Genomic DNA, 19,949 nt, shown 5'->3' on the forward strand with positions numbered 1-19,949 from the left:
ACAGCTCCTTTGAATGTCTCTCAGTCAACATCAAAACACATGATACCAGGCCTACACTTTGCCATCTTCTGTAACACCCCCCAGACAACTCCTCCGAATTCGGGGTTCAACTTTCCGACCTGATTACCCATTGCGCACACGGCGACCTCAATCTAAGATGGAACAAAACAAAAAAACAGCTCATTCAAAACCTACACAACCTACTACTAGAAAACAATCTGACCCAACATTGCTCAGAAGAAAGTAATCATAGAGGAGCAATCCTTGATGCAATTATAGCTGAAAACAATGCAATATCCATCAACCACATCCTTTCTGTTCACTGATCCGATCACCACACAGTTCTTTTTCACATCAACCATGCAATCATGTCCAATCTAATCCCCAAGCAAGACCCCTCAAATGGGTCAGGAACACAGCCCAGATCCCTTGAGCTGACCTAGAAGAAAGAATTAGCTTGCTCCTCCCTAACACCACTGACCACCTCCCAACTACCGAACTCACCTCTCTCTACAACTCCAATATGACGCTCACCCTGGATCACCTTGCCGCCCTGAAACTAAAGAAATCCAGGAACATTCCCTCCGGATCATGGTTCACCACTGATATCAATGAAGAAAGAAGACAGCTAAGAGCCGTGGAAAGAATCTGGAGGAACAATCCCTCCGCCATCCATCGAGATCAACTCCAAGCAGCCCACAGGATGTACAAAAAGCACATTAAAAACAAAAAAAACAGCTTTCTTCAGCTCTGTGCTAGATACCGCAAAAAACCGACCCAAAGAGCTTTTTAATATCATCAGGAATTAAAACTCTAAGCTCATGCCATCCTCAACACAGGCATCCGAAGAACAATGCGACAACTTCAACATCTTTTTCAATGACATAATCGCCAAGGTAGATCTCTCACTTGGCTCAAATCTCAACCCCCCCACCGAGATCAAAGTGTCCGAAACTCATGATTGCGCCTCCTTGAACACTCCAAAACATTGGTCTTCCTTCATTCCCATCCAGGAAGCAGAGATATTCAAACTAATCGCCAATACTAAACCCTCATCCCACGTCCTGGATCAGCTACCCCTGCACCTGTCCAAAGACCTGAAGCTCGTCCTAGCCCAGCTATGGTACAAGATCATTAACAGCTCACTGAGCTCTGGAATCGTACCTGACTGCCTCAAAGTGGGCCAAGTCACGCAACTGCTGAAAAAGCCAGGACTAGACACTGAGGATCTGAATAACTTCAGTCCTGTATCGGAACTACCTTTTTTGTCCAAAATCCTGGAAAGATGTGTACTCTCTCAGTTGACTAAACACTTGGATAACATCAATCTCCTATTTCCACGTCAATCGGGCTTCAGAAAAGTCTTCAGAACTGAATCTGCAATCCTCAATGTCATAGACGATCTACTCAAGTCACTTGACTCTGTTCAATGCTGCCTTCTCATCCTCCTAGATTTATCGGCTGCATTCGATACAGTTGACCACAAAATGCTCATCAAGGTTCAACAAGAAAGGCCCGGTCTTCAAGAGACGGTCCTCCCCTTGTTCTCTTCTTTCTCCACAACTGCTCACAATGAAGAAAAATTAAAAACTTCGAGTCCGACCTCCACCCCATCATCAGGGGTGTTCCACAAGGGTCAGTACTCTCCCCTAAGCTTTTCAACATTTACATTGAACCCCTTACCACTCTTCCCAGGAAATCCAACATCCCTTTTCACTTATATGCAGACAACATGCAGCTTTATCTGGAAACCCCCTCCATTCATGACATCCAGAGACTTAACACCACGCTCAAGGAGGTTCAAAACTGGCTCACAAGTAATCACCTGAAACTCAACCAAGAGAAAACGGAAATACTCCTCATCTCCAACAAAGACGAAGTCCCCCAAATTGAAGAATGGCTCAAAGCCATTGACGCCCTCAATGGTAACCTCGCCATGGCGGGTTCAGTAAAATCTCTTGGGATCACCATAGACCCGAAACTGGGCATGAAAAACACATTACAAGATCCGCTAAAAGTGCCTTTCTCAACATGAACCTACTATACAAAAAAACCCTTCCTCAAACCCAAAGACCTTCAACAAGCCACGCAAGCACTGGTGCTCTCCAGAATAGCCTATTGGATTTCGGCCCTGCATGGGGCAGCAAAATCTCACCTCGTCCCGCTGAAGACAACCTTCAATACAGCTGCCAGAATAGTCACTGGACCTAGGAAATTCAAACACATCTCTCCCGCTCTCAGAGAACTTAAATGGCTCCCAGTTAAGATGCGAGCCAGCTTCTGAACAGCCTGCCTCACGCACAAAGCCCTGCAGACAGGCAAACCAGAATACTTGGCCGCCAAACTCAAAAGGGCCGGCCAGTACAGAAACCTCAGGAGTTTCAACATTCTGCTATTCATCCCGCTGAAAACTCATAATTATAAAACTGCAGCCAAATCATTTGCTGTAAACGCCCCAAAAAATCTTGAACTCCATCCCCCCCACATCAGAACAACCCCCTTGTTTCCAAAATTCAAGAACCTACTCAAAGCCCTCTTCCTCGACCGCTCTCGAGTGAACCGATAAGAGCCAAGGAAGTTCCTCAGCCAGCGCTCCACCCTAACATAATTTTGGGACCGATGACACTGACTCGGATCAAGAAAACTTTTTGTATATGAACTGATTGTACAATGAATCCACTTGGATGCTCGTCTGGTTTGTCATGCAACCTCCTCCCCATTGCCCCTTCGCTTATATAGTTGTTCTTTACCCGGCTCGAAACCTCATGTTCTTCCAATTACCTGTACCGTCTATTTGCACATAATTGTATTTGCTGTGAAGCCCTCTGATACCCTCGGGTCCAGCTAGTGCTATATAAAACTCCTAAAATAAATAAATAAATAACTAAAATGGAATAAAAAACCAGAGTGGGTTGCTCATGTCGTTGCAGGTAAAAACTGTGCTGTTCTTCATCAGAGAAAACATCACGTTGCTCCAAAGGTGCCATTCAGAGTAATGGCACCGGAACTACTCTTCGGCGGCGGGGGCTATCCTCAAACCAATGCGGGCTGCAATAAATCCAAATAGCAAGAAGCACCAACAGTTGGAGGCCCACACGTATCCGTGTAAAGTTCATTTTATTTTCCTCTCGTAGCACAGCCAAAACCTTAACACACTCACGCAGACATAGCCATCAAAGTTCCAACACGGTTCAAGCGTCACCGCGCCCTTCATCATGGGTAATGGCACGTAGGGAGAGGCAGCGTCATGACTTTTTAAATTATATTTATAAGTCCCGCCTTCTGGTGTCTCTCTATGCAGTATGGTACTTGCAGTTTTTTCTTCTTATGAATAAAGCTGTAGTAGGTCCTGCTGCCCTTCTCTCCTCAATGGAATAAAAAACCACAATGGGTTGCTTGTGTGGTTGCAGGTAAAAACTGTGCTGTTCTTCATCAGAGAAAACGTCACATTGCTCCAAAGGTGCCATTCAGAGAAATGACTCCCGACCTGCTCTTACGCGGCCGGGGCTCTCCGCGACCCGGTGCGGGCGCAATATTTCAAAATAGCAAGACGCACCATCAGTTGGAGGCACAGAGATTATGGCCAACAGGGGCCTCCAGGATTTTAGCTAAGTACGGAAGAAGGGACACAGGGTAGAAGTGTTTCATGTCAGGAGGGTCCTCCCCCACTTTTTTAAGGAGGGGTATGATGACTGCTTTCTTAAAAGATCTAAGTACCAGGCCCAAGTCAATGGAGTGGTTAAGGAATTGCAGAAGACTATCTCCACAAGAGTTAGCTACCACTCTTAAAACCTTAGGGGGACAAATGTCATTGGGTGATAATGACTTGACTTTCAGCATCAACTCCTAAGATTGTCTTGGGAAACATTAGGAAAACACGTATTCATGTGGCTGTTTATGTAACCTGCTGATGGATTGATAGCGGAAGAGCTAAAAGGGATGCTCTTTTTTATTACCTCAATCATATTCACAAAAAAGGCATCAAGGTATCTCACATTTCTTTAAGGGTGTGACCGGAAGGGTCACCCTGTCTAGGTTAGATAGTTCATTAATGATCCGAATATCTCCTTGGATTTATTTGGGGCCTTAAAGATTTTGCTTGTGAAGTAGTTTACTTTGGTTTGCCTTAGGAGTGTCTTATACACTTTGAGCTGTCGAAGATATCTGGTTCTCAGATATGGCAGATATTCCGACAGCCATTTCCTTTCTGCACATCGAAGGGAGGGTTTCACCATTTTCAGATCTTCAGAGAACCATTTATTGGCCTCATGGCTTCTCGTCTTGCTGGTACTATTGGCGCAAGCGTGGATGTTACTGGCTCCCTTCTGCCAATTTGAGACATTTTGCTCAAAACCTTCAATGTCCTCCACTGGAAAAAGTAAAGAATATCCCTAGGTCCCCAATGAAGTCCGTTAGATGACCCGGGCCCAGTTCCTAGTCAAAATAGTCAGACCACTCAGCGGGCTTTTCTCCTTTGGCCGAGCTACAGAAAAGGATATCAGATGATGGTCTGACCACCCACACTGGACTATGCTCAAATTCTGCACAGGGAATTTTGAAGTCCAGAATTGATCCAGTATGTGGCCTTTAATGTGAATCGGGAGATTCACTAATTGTTACAGATTCATGTCGCTTAAAGCGGCTGTGAGGTCAGAGCCTTGGTGCCCCCCGTTTTCATAATTTGCCCAATAGTTTAAATCCCCAATCAGGAGAACATTAGTATGATCTACCATTAGGGGGATATGGCCTCAGCAAAGGCATGAGCAAACTCCTGCATGTAGTAAGGAGGTCTATAGAGAAGAGCGCACACAAGGGCCGAAGTCAAAGCTTTCAAATGAATAACAAAAATTTCTACTGCTGGTAAATCTAGTGAGGACAGCTTAGTAAACCGGCGTTTTTTTTATTATAGCTGTGACACCACCCCTTCGTCCCTGTTTCCGTATTAGCTGCCAATATATAATACTCACTAGGGACTGCTGACAGTATATCAGGGGATGATTCCTCCATGAGCCACGTTTCCGTTAATAGCGACAAATCTGGCAAATGAGACTCCAGGAGGTGGAAAATGTCATCACGGTGCTTTGCCAAAGAGCCCGTATTCAGGTAGATAACCTGAATTTCAGCCTGACCTCTCTCTTCCAATAAAGGGAGGACACTAGTGACAATATTGCAAAAAAGAAGGAGAGAACTCTGGGAAGTTTTCAAGTTTAGATAGAAAGCAGCTCCTGTTAGAGCACTCTCAACACCAGCGACACTCTAGATCTGCTCACCTAAAATGTCTGTTTTTCTATCAAAGTCTTTAAGCATAGGATTAGCAAAGTGCCATCCACGCTGAGATAGAAAAGGACAAAGTCTTTTGCCATTTCTACAGCATAGTCTTTAGACATAGGACTAGCACAGTGCTGTCCTTTCCGAGCTGTAAAATGACAAAAGTCATTTATCACTCCAGACACAGTATTACAGCTTTGAATTGGTAAAATACCAACTCTATCCAAATTGAAATTAGTAAAAGCAACCCCTGACACAGTGTTTTGCTCTAATTAGAGCTCTTCAGAGAGGTATAGCTTTGTCCAGACACAAGGGAGTATCCAGTGTAAGACAAAACAAAACCCTTTCAGGCATAGAGTGATGCATAAATTAATTAAAAAAGAAGAGAACTCTGGGTAGTTCTCAAGTTTAGGTTGAAAGCAGCTCCTGTTAGAGCACGCTCAACACCAGCGACACTCTAGATCTGCTCACCTCAAATGTCTGTTTTTCTATCAAAGTCTTTAAGCATAGGATTGGAAAAGTGCCATCCACGCTGAGATAGAAAAGGACAAAGTCTTTTGCCATTTCTACAGCATAGTCTTTAGACATAGGACTAGCACAGTGCTGTCCTTTCCAAGCTGTAAAATGACAAAAGTCATTTATCACTCCAGACACAATATTACAGCTTTGAATTGGTAAAATACCAACTGTATCCAAATTGAAATTAGTAAAAGCAACTCCTGACACAGTGTTTTGCTCTAATTAGAGCTCTTCAGAGAGGTATAGCTTTGTCCAGACACAAGGGAGCATCCACTGTAAGAGAAAACAAAACCCTTTCAGGCATTGAGTGATGCATAAATTAATCAAAAAAGAAGAGAACTCTGGGTAGTTCTCAAGTTTAGGTTGAAAGCAGCTCCTGTTAGAGCACGCTCAACACCAGCGACACTCTAGATCTGCTCACCTCAAATGTCTGTTTTTCTAACAAAGTCTTTAAGCATAGGATTAGCAAAGTGCCATCCACGCCGAGATAGAAAAGGACAAAGTATTTTGCCATTTCTACAGCATAGTCTTTAAGCATAGGACTAGCACAGCGCTGTCCTTGCAGAGCTGTAAAATGACAAATGCCATTTATCACTCCAGGCACAGTATTGCAGCTTTGAATTGGTAAAATACCAACTCAAGTCAACCTGAAATGAGTAAAAGCAACCCCTTACACAGTGTTTTGCTCTAATTAGAGCTCTTCAGAGAGGTATAGTTTTGTCCAGACACTCTATGCCTGTAAGGGTTTTGTTTTGGCTAGTGACAATATTGTCTGGGTCAAGGCTGACCTGACAGCCACCCTCTAGGTCTCCCTTTCTGGGAGGACTCAGTAGCCGTACTTCCTTTAGAGATGCCATAAGTGTGCTAGATATAGTATGAGTCTCCCGGTTCAGAGTCAAAAGATCTTTGCTGTCATAGGAGATGAAAGGGTCAGAGTAACTGGCCCCTAGCCCTTAGCCGGCTGCGAATGGGCGCAGATGGGCTTGCCTTTGGCGCGCCCTTGGCGCGCCTGCTGCGCTGGCACCCCACGTGTTCTCTTATGAAGGTGAAGCCTGCCCTCTCCCCAGCCTCGACCAGCCTGATTGCTGATTGGCTCCCCAACAGCCAATCAGCACCAAGCGTGCCCCGCTGAATGCGCAATTCCAACACCGAGCAGAGACTACAGTGAGTCATGACAGATTTTCAATTTCAAATTCAATAAAACATAGCAAAGTGCTGCAAATTAATGGCTAAATCAGTGCAAGGTTAAAATCAATATCAAGTTACCGGCACTATCGCGCCATGCATGCTCCTATTTAGGTAAATCCCGCCCGATCCCCAGCCCCCGACCAACCTGTTTGCTGATTGGTATCCCAACAGCCAATTAGCACCTAGCGAGCCTCACTGAACGCTGAATGCGCTATTTCTACACAGAGAAGACACTACGGTGAGACGTGACAGATTTTGAATTTCTAATTCAATAAGACATAGCAAAGTGCTGCAAACTAATGGCTAAAACAGTGCAATATTAAAATCAACATCACATTACCGTGATGAGCATTTATTATAATGTGTTAGAATAATGTTGTATTTTCGCTATAGATATAAGGTTTAACAAATGCAACCTGAGTAGGGTGAATGAGGTCAAGTAGTAAAAAATTCCAAACTTATTGTAAATATGTTCGCATATATTTTGCAATCTATATTCATTATTTTGAGATCTGTGTACAGTTTTTAGGATAGGTAAGATATTTGCCTTTGTTAGAGATAACCACTATGCTTGCTTCTGCTGGAGTACCTTCAGCTACTACAGTGTTCACCAAGTGATGGAAAAGGTTTATGAGTGGGACTTGTTATCTGGGTCAAAAGGATTTATAACATTTGGCAGTGTTTCCATCTGGAACTGTGGCTTTGGTTGTTTTTTGTTTATTAATTAGCACAGTTGCTTCCTTAATAGTAATGGGAAGATTATGTTTGGGTCTTTCATCAATGGAGATGGAGGGAAGATCATGTTTGTCTAGGAATACGAAACTTGTTTAGAAGTCTACTTGATTTGCGTTATCATATAACTTTGTATAGAGTGCCTTTAATGCTTCTACTTTATAGTCTGATAGGTTACATTTCATGTCTTTGTTTGCAGGGATACCATGTTTAGTTTGTTTAAACTTTGTGCATGAAGCCAGCATTTTACCAGCTTTGTTGGCTGGACATACACTGATAATTTTTTCATTTATCGGTACACACACTTCCTCTTGTGCCTTTAATTCTATCTGATATATAAGTCTTAAAATTCAGATAATTTCAATTGTGTCATAAAATTTGTGTTCATTTTAATGTTGTCTAGATCATTGGAAAATCTTTTGAGTTGAGTGTCAGGTCGGAAGAGGTCTGATGAACTATTCAAGGAAACTCTGAAGTGTGATGGACCTGCAAATGAAAAGTCAGGACGTCTATCTCTCAGCCTAGTTCTCTGGTTGAAAAATCCTTCACTATAGATCCACAGTAGTTTGGATCAGGACTTTGGTGTCCATCCCAAATAATATGGTTAATTGTACTCATGTATTGAAAGATGACATCCATTTGTTGAAATATGTGTGGTTTGCCCAGTATGGATCTCCGAGATTTCGCTTGGGGTAAAAAGCGAGATGGGACTTGGCAAACTTTTTCTAATTCAAATTCTTTCTTGAAGGATTTGGCTGTCATTTGCTGTGTCCAGGTTATCAAAAAACAAATGCAGGCATTGTTGTCTTGGCCTTCTGATTTTCAGGAATCCCAAAACTTCTCAGTTTATTTAATCTGTTTCGGTCTTTCAGGTCAGCAACTGCTTTTTGAAGGGAGAGCGTTGCAGTCATTACCGAAGAGAAATCTTTAAGCTGAGATGATTCTCGATCCTAAAATAGCTTATTCTGTTTTATGTTTCTGAAATTCTACTGTTGATTTGTGAGACCTCAGCCCTTTTTGCACTGATTTCAGATTGCATAGCATCATTATTCAGCTTGGTGGATTTGGCTAAGTTACAGACTCCTCAGACTTCTAAATGATCATGTCCATTGACACCAAAGCATCAGATTTTGGTTTGATAGGAGATTCCAGCAGTGGTGGCCCTCTTTAGTACATTTTGTTCCTGATTGTTGTTTTTTGTCTGCCATGGAATCAATGTAGAATAGGTTTGAAGTATTAATTTAAGTGTCGAGGATACTATACAGCAGTGTTGTAAGTGTAAGACTAGTGCTTATACTTACTGTTAGCTGCATTCACATCTAACTGTAAGAAGGCATTAGTGGCTGCACATAGCAGCACACTGAAAAAAGGGTGTAGCTATGAATGAGTTATTTGCAAAGGGAGACCCTAAAATGGGATCTTTCGATCTAGGATTGCAACAACATAGAAATCACAAAGTCACTCATCGATAATGAAGCTCAAGTACATGTATCACCCCTTTCCTATTTCCTCAACAGATTCAAGGATGATATGCAACCTTCACTAAAGGAACTAGATACATCAAAGTTTATTCTCTATGAAGGCTGCCAATGAAACAACAAATAATCCCCAAGAAACGTAAAGTACGATTCCTACCCGTAAAGTAGCCTAATTTAGATAGTGTTTTTTTTTTTGCTTTTGTCAATTAAGATCATAAAGTCATATTTCAGATGCAGTGGATGCCATGCGATGTTTACAATGACTTAGTAAATCACACAGTGTAGGATCAATTTGGCAGCAGTGTGAAAGGATGTTTGTAGTGGTCTTGAAATTGAACTTGAACTTGTAGTGGTCTCTGAGTAATATGGAGTCTGCTGACAGTCGAGTTGATGGGATCCTATCTAACAATATAGTTCAATTAGAGCACACACACACATACTCTCTTTTCAAAGCATCCTTTTGGTATAGGATGATAACCAAATACTCTCCTCAAGAGTTTGTATGCCCATTCACAGTCCAGTCCAGTTTTGCCTCAAGTTTACTGAAAAGATTAGGAGAAAGTAACCAGCATGATTACTCTAAGGAAAATATACAAAACAAAAATGTGGTTACAAGCATCAAATTTCTCATTGAAAGGCAATGTGTTTTCATTTCTTTCTTTCTTTCTTTAAGGCATTTTTAGGTGGTACCTGATATTGTGCTCTGATCTCTGCCGCATGAGCGCCTATGTTGTCAAAGAGGTCTCGAGTATAAAGCTTCTCTGTTGAAATCAGCAAAGATACCTTCTGCTCTTAAGTGCCATTCATGCTGGACATGTTCCACTGTTCAGGTCTGACAAACTGTGGTTGCAGACCTTTGATATGCGGCGTTATATGTAATTTCACTGAGTGCAAATCCTGACCTAAGTGGCTATCTCCCTCGCAACATTGCTGCTCCCCCTTATTCCACAAATTTATATTATAAACTACACTAAGAAAATTCTACAGAAATACATTTTAATTATAACTTTCTAATGAATAACTATAATTAATTTATAAACATAAGACATTTTAAATATTACCAAATCTAAACATTTTTTATATTAAATAAAATCTAGTAACATGCATTCAAAAATCCCAATGTAAAAAAACAAATCAAAAGATGCCTACATTTAAAATCAATACCTTACATAGAAATTAGTTATTCAACTGTTACATTTAAACAAATATATACATATTTTTTAAATATCAAAAAAGTAAAAACATTTCAACAGAATATATATAAAAAACATGAAATATTAAAAAAATAAGACATTGCATGTACAATTTTAAATTTTACATAATTAAAAAAACCAAAAAGGTATACAAAATTAAATATTTAATTGTGTAAAAATAATTAATCAAATAAAATATTTAAAGATGAAAAAGAAAAAAAAACTTAAAAATAACAAACTATTCACTTACAAAGCCAACATCAGCCTCTTAAAATCACTATGCAAAACCAAAGGGGATGTTGGATGGAGTGTTGAACAATGCAAGTACTCACCCCCAGTCAACTGATCTGGGGTTGATCCATCATCATTCTTTAGCTCACTCCGCCATCCCAGTTCAGGTATGGCCATATGCAAATCAGTCTGACCCTGTGCCTCACTATATCAAAAAATAAAAACAATTTAAAAAATAATAAAATGTATTAAAATAAAAAATACACAAAAGAAACGTAAACAAAATTATATACATTCCAACAAAATAACCCACAACAATATTTTTAACAGCAATATTAAAAAAAATTATAATTTTAAACAACACTCTTACCTGCAATATTTTTGGCATCACAATATTTAAGACATGATATATGTGTCTCATGATACTCATTCCACAATATTTTGCCAGAACACCCTCTATATAGTTATGGCTCATGCATTGATAGCTTTCCCAGGCCTCACTCTTGACCCAATCATTCATGTTTAGATCAAAGAAGCGTAACTAGGTGTCCATCTTCAGCTGTCTCGACCGATAGACCTTGCAACCCAAACCCACCCCCCCACCCAATTCCCCTCATGCCACTGTCAGATCTCTAAGCAAAGAAAAAGGAAAGCTATGACAACAGGGTGGGTTTGCATTTCACATTCAGTGCACAGTGGTGTGGGGGGCAAGGAAGTGTCTATTTCATTAGTCCCTGCATTGGCATCACACAACAGCTTCAAGTAGTCGAAGTGAAAGATCAAAAATGTGATTAAGATTTTCAACAAAACAGTGGCTCACAGGGGTTGACAGAATCTCGAATCTATTCATGCTCTCCCCTGGACTTTTAATAAAAGGTATTGACATTTTTAATGAGCAATGTTTAAACGAAGCTGACTCAAATCCCTACGTATATTTTTATATATTTCTGGATGTATTATTATAACTTGTGGCAAAGGTACTAGCAGGCGTATGCACAAACACAAAATAGTTCGCAGAATTAGTCTCTATTGAGCCAATTGAATATTTTCTCATATACCGTGTTGTACCATATTTTTCTACACTGTCCATCTCTAATTATCACCTCCATTACAGAATTGGATTATAAACGGCACAGGCCTTTACAAGGTAACCAACACCGGGAGGGTGAAAAGAAAGGGCGCTCGTGATCTTTGTTTAACACTATTAATGCTTACATGATTATTTCTTCGATTTCAAAACTATTTTAATGGAATTTTGAACTCCGAAGTGAAATCCTATAATAAAATGCTGAATAATGGAATATATATATATATGTGTCTCTTTAGAGATGTTAATATATAATAGCATGGTGACGGGAAGCATATGGTGACCAGTAAGAAAGTCGCATTTTTCTTAAGAAGTGTCGCTTAGTTGAATTAATTCATACAACTAGTTTCAAGCTTATCGGAACGAGAAGTACCTTCTTAAGGTGTGTGGTTAAGATCATAAACTCATATTTCAGAATCAGTGGAGGCCATGCGATGTTTACAATGACTTAGTAAATCACACAGTGTAGGATCAATTTGGCAGCAGTGTGAAAGGATGTTTGTAGAGGTCTTGAACTTGAACTTGAACTTGTAGTTGTCTCTGAGTAATATGGAGTCTGCTGACAGTCGAGTTGATGGGATCCTACCAAACAATATAGTTCAATTAGAGCACACACACACTTATGCACACACACTACTCTCTTCTCAAACCATCCTTTTGGTATAGGATGATAACCAAATACTCTCCTCAAGAGTATGTATGCCCATTCACAGTCCAGTCCAGTTTTGCCTCAAGTTTACTGAAAATATTAGGAGAAAGTAACCAGCAGGATTACTCCAAGGAAAATAGACAAAACAAAAATGTGGTTACAAGCATCAATTTCTCATTGAAAGGCAATATGTTTTAATTTCTTTCTTCCTTTCTTTAAGGCATTTTTAGGTGGTACCTGATGTTGTGCTCTGATCTCTGCCGCATGAGCGGCTATGTTGCCAAAGATGTCTCGACTATAAAGCTTCTCTGCTGAAATCAGCAAAGATGCCTTCTGCTCTTAAGTGGCATTCATGCTGGACATGTTCCACTGTTCAGGTCTGACAAACTGTGGTCGCAGACCTTTGATATGCAGCGTTATATATAATTTCACTGAGTGCAACTCCTGACCTAAGTGGCTATCTCCCTCGCAACATGGCTGCTCCCCCTTATTCCACAAATTTATATTATAAACTACACTAAGAAAATTCTACAGAAATACATTTTATTGACAACTTTCTAATGAATAACTATAATTAATTTATAAACATAAGACATTTTAAATATTACACAAATCTAAACATTTTTATATTAAATACAATCTAGTAACATGCATTCAAAAATCCCAATGTAAAAAAATAAATTAAAAGATACCTACATTTAAAATCAATACCTTACATAGAAATTAGTTATTCAACTGTTACATTTAAACAAATATATATATATTTTTTAAATATCAAAAAAGTAAAAACATTTCAACAGAATATATATAAAAAAATGAAATATTAAAAAATAAAACATTGCATGTACAATTTTGAATTTTACATAATTAAAAAAAGGTATACAAAATTAAATATTTAATTGTGTGAAAATAATCAATCAAATAAAATATTTAAAGATGAAAAAGAACAAAAAAACAAAACTTAGAAATAACAGACTATTCACTAACAAAGCCAACATCTGCCTCTTAAAATCACTATGCAAAACCAAAGGGGATGTTGGATGGAGTGTTGAACAATGCAAGTACTCACCCCCAGTCAACTGATCTGGGGTTGATCCATCATCATTCTTTAGCTCACTCCGCCATCCCAGTTCAGACATGGCCATATGCAAATCAGTCTGACCCTGTGCCTCACTATATCAAAAAATAAAAACAATTTAAAAACTAATAAAATGTATTAAAATAAAAAATACACAAAAGAAACGTAAACAAAATTATATACATTCCAACAAAATAACCCACAACAATATTTTTAACAGCAATATTAAAAAATTATAATTTTAAACGACACTCTTACCTGCAATATTTTTGGCATCACAATATTTAAGACATGATATATGTGTCTCATGATACTCATTCCACAATATTTTGCCAGAACACCCTCTATATAGTTATGGCTCATGCATTGATAGCTTTCCCAGGCCTCACTCTTGACCCAATCATTCATGTTTAGATCAAAGAAGCGTAACTAGGTGTCCATCTTCAGCTGTCTTGACCGATAGGCCTTGCAACCCAAACCCACCCCCCCCACCCAATTCCCCTCATGCCACTGTCAGATCTCTAAGCAATGAAAAAGGAAAGCTATGACAACAGGGTTGGTTTGCATTTCACATTCAGTGCACAGTGGTGTGGGGCCAAGGAAGTGTCTATTTCATTAGTCCCTGCATTGGCATCACACAACAGCTTCAAGTAGTCAAAGTGACAGATCAAAAATGTGAATAAGATTTTCAACAAAACAGTGGCTCAGAGGGGTTGACAGAATCCCAAATCTATTCATGCTCTCCACTGGAATTTTAATAAAAGGTAATGACATTTTTAATGAGCAATGTTTAAACGAAGCTGACTCAAATCCCTACGTATATTTTTATATATTTCTGGATGTATTATTATAACTTGTGGCAAAAGTACTAGCAGAGGTATGCACGAACACAAAATAATTAGCAGAATTAGTCTCTATTGGGCCAATTGAATATTTTCTCATATACCGTGTTGTACCGTATTTTTCTACACTGTCCATCTCTAATTATCACCTCCATTACAGAATTGGATTATAAACGGCACAGGCCTTTACAAGGTCACCAACACCGGGAGGGTGAAAAGAAAGGGCGCTCGTGATCTTTGTTTAACACTATTAATGCTTACATGATTATATCTTCGATTTCAAAACTATTTTAATGGAATTTTGAACTCCGAAGTGAAATCCTATAATAAAATGCTGAATAATGGAATATATATATATGTGTCTCTTTAGAGATGTTAATATATAATAGCATGGTGACGGGAAGCATATGGTGACCAGTAAGAAAGTCGCATTTTTCTTAAGAAGTGTCGCTTAGTTGAATTAATTCATACAACTAGTTTCAAGCTTGTCGGAACAAGAAGTACCTTCTTAAGGTGTGTGGTTAAGATCATAAACTCATATTTCAGAATCAGTGGATGCCATGCGATGTTTACAATGACTTAGTAAATCACACAGTGTAGGATCAATTTGGCAGCAGTGTGAAAGGATGTTTGTAGAGGTCTTGAACTTGTAGTGGTCTCTGAGTAATATGGAGTCTGCTGACAGTCGAGTTGGTGGGATCCTACCAAACAATATAGTTCAATTAGAGCACACACACACTTATGCACACACACTACTCTCTTCTCAAAGCATCCTTTTGGTATAGGATGATAACCAAATACTCTCCTCAAGAGTTCGTATGCCCATTCACAGTCCAGTCCAGTTTTGCCTCAAGTTTACTGAAAATATTAGGAGAACTAACCAGCAGGATTACTCCAAGGAAAATAGACAAAACAAAAATGTGGTTACAAGCATCAATTTCTCATTGAAAGGCAATATGTTTTAATTTCTTTCTTTCTTTCTTTCTTTCTTTAAGGCATTTTTAGGTGGTACCTGATGTTGTGCTCTGATCTCTGCCGCATGAGCGGCTATGTTGCCAAAGATGTCTCGACTATAAAGCTTCTCTGCTGAAATCAGCAAAGATACCTTCTGCTCTTAAGTGCCATTCATGCTGGACATGTTCCACTGTTAAGGTCTGACAAACTGTGGTCGCAGACCTTTGATATGCAGCGTTATATATAATTTCACTGAGTGCAACTCCTGACCTAAGTGGCTATCTCCCTCGCAACATAGCTGCTCCCCCTTATTCCACAAATTTATATTATAAACTACACTAAGAAAATTCTACAGAAATACATTTTATTGATAACTTTCTAATGAATAACTATAATTAATTTATAAACATAAGACATTTTAAATATTACACAAATCTAAATATTTTTTATATTAAATAAAATCTAGTAACATGCATTCAAAAATCCCAATGTAAAAAAATAAATTAAAAGATGCCTACATTTAAAATCAATGCCTTACATAGAAATTAGTTATTCAACTGTTACATTTAAACAAATATATACATATTTTTTAAATATCAAAAAAGTAAAACATTTCAACAGAATATATATAAAAAAATGAAATATTAAAATATAAAACATTGCATGTACAATTTTGAATTTTAAATAATTAAAAAAAGGTATACAAAATTAAATATTTAATTGTGTGAAAATAATTAATCAAATAAAATATTTAAAGATGAAAAAGAACAAAAAAACAAAACTTAGAAATAACAGACTATTCACTAACAAAGCCAACATCTGCCTCTTAAAATCACTATGCAAAACCAAAGGGGATGTTGGATGGAGTGTTCAACAATGCAAGTACTCACCCCCAGTCAACTGATCTGGCGTTGATCCATCATCATTCTTTAGCTCACTCAGACACCCCAGTTCAGACATGGCCATATGCAAATCAGTCTGACTCTGTGCCTCACTATATCAAAAAATAAAAACAATTTAAAAACTAATAAAATGTATTAAAATAAAAAATACACAAAAGAATCGTAAAAACAAATATATACATTCCAACAAAATAACCCACAACAATATTTTTAACAGCAATATTAAAAAAATTATAATTTTAAACGACACTCTTACCTGCAATATTTTTGGCATTACAATATTTAAGACATGATATATGTGTCTCATGATACTCATTCCACAATATTTTGCCAGAACACCCTCTATATAGTTATGGCTCATGCATTGATAGCTTTCCCAGGCCTCACTCTTGACCCAATCATTCATGTTTAGATCAAAGAAGCGTAACTAGGTGTCCATCTTCAGCTGTCTTGACCGATAGGCCTTGCAACCCAAACCCACCCCCCCACCCAATTCCCCTCATGCCACTGTCAGATCTCTAAGCAAAGAAAAAGGAAAGCTATGACAACAGGGTGGGTTTGCATTTCACATTCAGTGCACAGTGGTGTGGGGGGCAAGGAAGTGTCTATTTCATTAGTCCCTGCATTGGCATCACACAACAGCTTCAAGTAGTCAAAGTGACAGATCAAAAATGTGAATAAGATTTTCAACAAAACAGTGGCTCACAGGGGTTGACAGAATCCCGAATCTATTCATGCTCTCCCCTGGACTTTTAATAAAAGGTAATGACATTTTTAATGAGCAATGTTTAAACGAAGCTGACTCAAATCCCTACGTATATTTATATATATTTCTGGATGTATTATTATAACTTGTGGCAAAAGTACTAGCAGGGGTATGCACGAACACAAAATAATTAGCAGAATTAGTCTCTATTGCGCCATTTGAATATTTTCTGATATACCGTGTTGTACCGTATTTTTCTACACTGTCCATCTCTAATTATCACCTCCATTACAGAATTGGATTATAAACGGCACTATTAATGCTTACATGATTATATCTTCGATTTCAAAACTATTTAATGGAATTTTGAACTCCAAAGTGAAATCCTATAATAAAATGCTGAATAATGGAATATATATATATATATTCACAGAAAAAACCATAGGTTATAGTGGATATATAGTTAGGAATTTGCATTTACAAAACCTTGAAAATTCAATGAAAAAACCATTGGTTTTAGGCCATATATAGTTAGGAATTAGCATTTACAAAACCTTATTTTATTTGCATAAAACCATTGAAATTCCATATATAGTTAGAAGCGCTAACTATATATCGCGCACCCGCAATCCACTGCTGATGATGTCACATATTACATCATTCATGACATGGTCAGTGACATCACTGATGACATCACTGATGACATCTCAAATGACATCACTGATGACATCACTGATGACAACATCCAGTGATTGTATGTGTCTGTAAAGTTTAAATATGTTTTACATATTGAAGAATGAGTGGATGTATAAGTGTCTGGATGAAGAATTTAGTAGGTGCATGACTGACTGTATGAAAGAGTGATTAAATGTGTCTCACTGAGTGCATGGGTTAGTGACTAAACTGTCTTAATTTGTGCATCAGTATGTTTGTTGTTGTGTAAGCTGCTGCATGTGTTGATCAGTAGCTATAAGAGTGGCCATATGGGTTATTGATTGGTTGCCCAAGTATTTGAATGGGAGGCTGAGTGTGTGTGTGGGTGGCTGGGAGGTGCGTGACTCTGTGCATAGATGTGTAAGCAGTTGATTCACTAGGAGTATGAGTTCAAGAGTGCATGTGGAAACAGCTATATGGGCGGTTGACTGTGCATGGGTGTGTTGGTGAGTGAATGGATTTCTCATTGCTACATGTGCAAGTAAGTACGTATGTAAAACACAATACATGTGAGAGTTGACATATATAAATAACTGAACATAAGAGCCAGTGAATGTGTGAGTGGCTGTATCGATCACTGTGAGCTTGTATCAGGGATTATATAAGAGAGTAAATATGTGTTATTATATGTTTGAATAAGTAAGATGTGTATAACTGTATAGTTGAGGAAATGGAGGTGTGATTGATTCTTTGCATGACTGACTAGGTGTGTGAGTAACTCCATGGATGAGTGACAGTCTGTGAGTGTCTGTTTATACTGAGTGTATGTAAGGTTATATTAGAGTCTGAAGAGGTTCATTGTATTATCACATGAGTGATGTGATCAGTGATGACAAATGAGATGTCATCAGTGATGTCATTTGAGTTGTCATCAGTGATGTCATCAGTGATGTCATTTGAGATGTCATCAGTGATGTCATCAGTGATGTCATTTGAGTTGTCATCAGTGATGTCATCAGTGATGTCATTTGAGATGTCATCAGTGATGTCATCAGTGATGTCACTGACCATGTCATGAATGATGTAATATGTGACATCATCAGCAGTGGATTGCGGGTGCGCGATATATAGTTAGCGCTTCTAACTATATATGGAATTTCAATGGTTTTATGCGAGTAAAATAAGGTTTTGTAAATGCTAATTCCTAACTATATATGGCCTAAAACCAATGTTTTTTTCATTGAATTTTCAAGGTTTTGTAAATGCAAATTCCTAACTATATATCCACTATAACCTATGGTTTTTTCTGTGAATTTCATTGGTTTTTTAATAGCAAATATGAAAAGCTTTAAAATGTAAAGTACGTGATAGATAAAAACATTTTCGTATTTATGCACGCTGATGTGCTTTGAACGCTGCCCCCCTCCCCTCTTTTCTCTTAGTAGTACTCTCTCTTTGCAGATAGTGAAGAGTAGTTAACGCAGGCCTTTACCCCCGTTGTAATCCGTCCTGCCTGCTTGTCTCTCCATTTGATTGATTATTATCCAAGCATTTACTTTTTTTCAATTGATTCTCTTTGGTTCATTCTCTATTTACAAACAAGCACAAAGTCGCAATACTCTGTTTAGTCTTTGCAGATCGTGAAAAATCGTGTAAAAAAATAAAAGTAATCGAGCAAAATCAGTAGGCCACTAATTGGATCTCTTTTTGACCTTGCTAAAATAGAAATATTATAAACAACCCTTCATGAGAAATACGAAAATAGTGAGATGAACTGAGCTCCACACCATGAGGGCTGCAAGACAACTCGGCTCCGTCACCCACCCCGCCCAAAATAACGACAAACCCTATGCAAATATTAAAAATATAGACAACACACCAGCAAAGAAACAGGGTAAAACATTTTATTAAATAACTATTTACATAACGTTGGTTTATAAGATGATGTCAGTAGTGGACCGATGTGTGAATAGGTCGGAAGCAGCACAAGGCGCCAAGATCCGGATGGAAAGTCCTGGATATTGGGTGCCATAGTTCAGAGTTCTGAGTTTGAGCCTTTTTCAATGCCTGTGCTTTGTTGTTTCCCCTCCATCAAAAACAAAAAAAATATATAAAACTGTGCAAAAATACAAAAAAAACAAAAAATGTTTACAAAAGCAGTGCTTGTAAGACTGTCTGAAGCTTATTTCCACCTACTGCAGCTTCACTATTCCAAAGTAAGTGAGGGTCGTTTGTGGACCTGACTGCATTTGAAAACAATGTTATATGGTACCTCCCTAAACCGCTTGACGGAAGCCCCCGAGGGGCGGTGTGATGACACGGACTCGGAGAAGACGCTTGGCTCCGACCCCCTCCCCAAGTCTTATAGCACTGGTGTAGCCTGAGATCGCCCCCGACATAGGCGGCCGGCTCCCGGGGTCCGGCGGAACTTTTTGCCTTTTGATGACTCTTCTATTCTGGACTTTGTC

Source organism: Lissotriton vulgaris, chromosome 4_1, assembly GCF_964263255.1.
Source record: "Lissotriton vulgaris chromosome 4_1, aLisVul1.2, whole genome shotgun sequence".
NCBI classification, from domain to species: Eukaryota; Metazoa; Chordata; class Amphibia; order Caudata; family Salamandridae; genus Lissotriton; species Lissotriton vulgaris.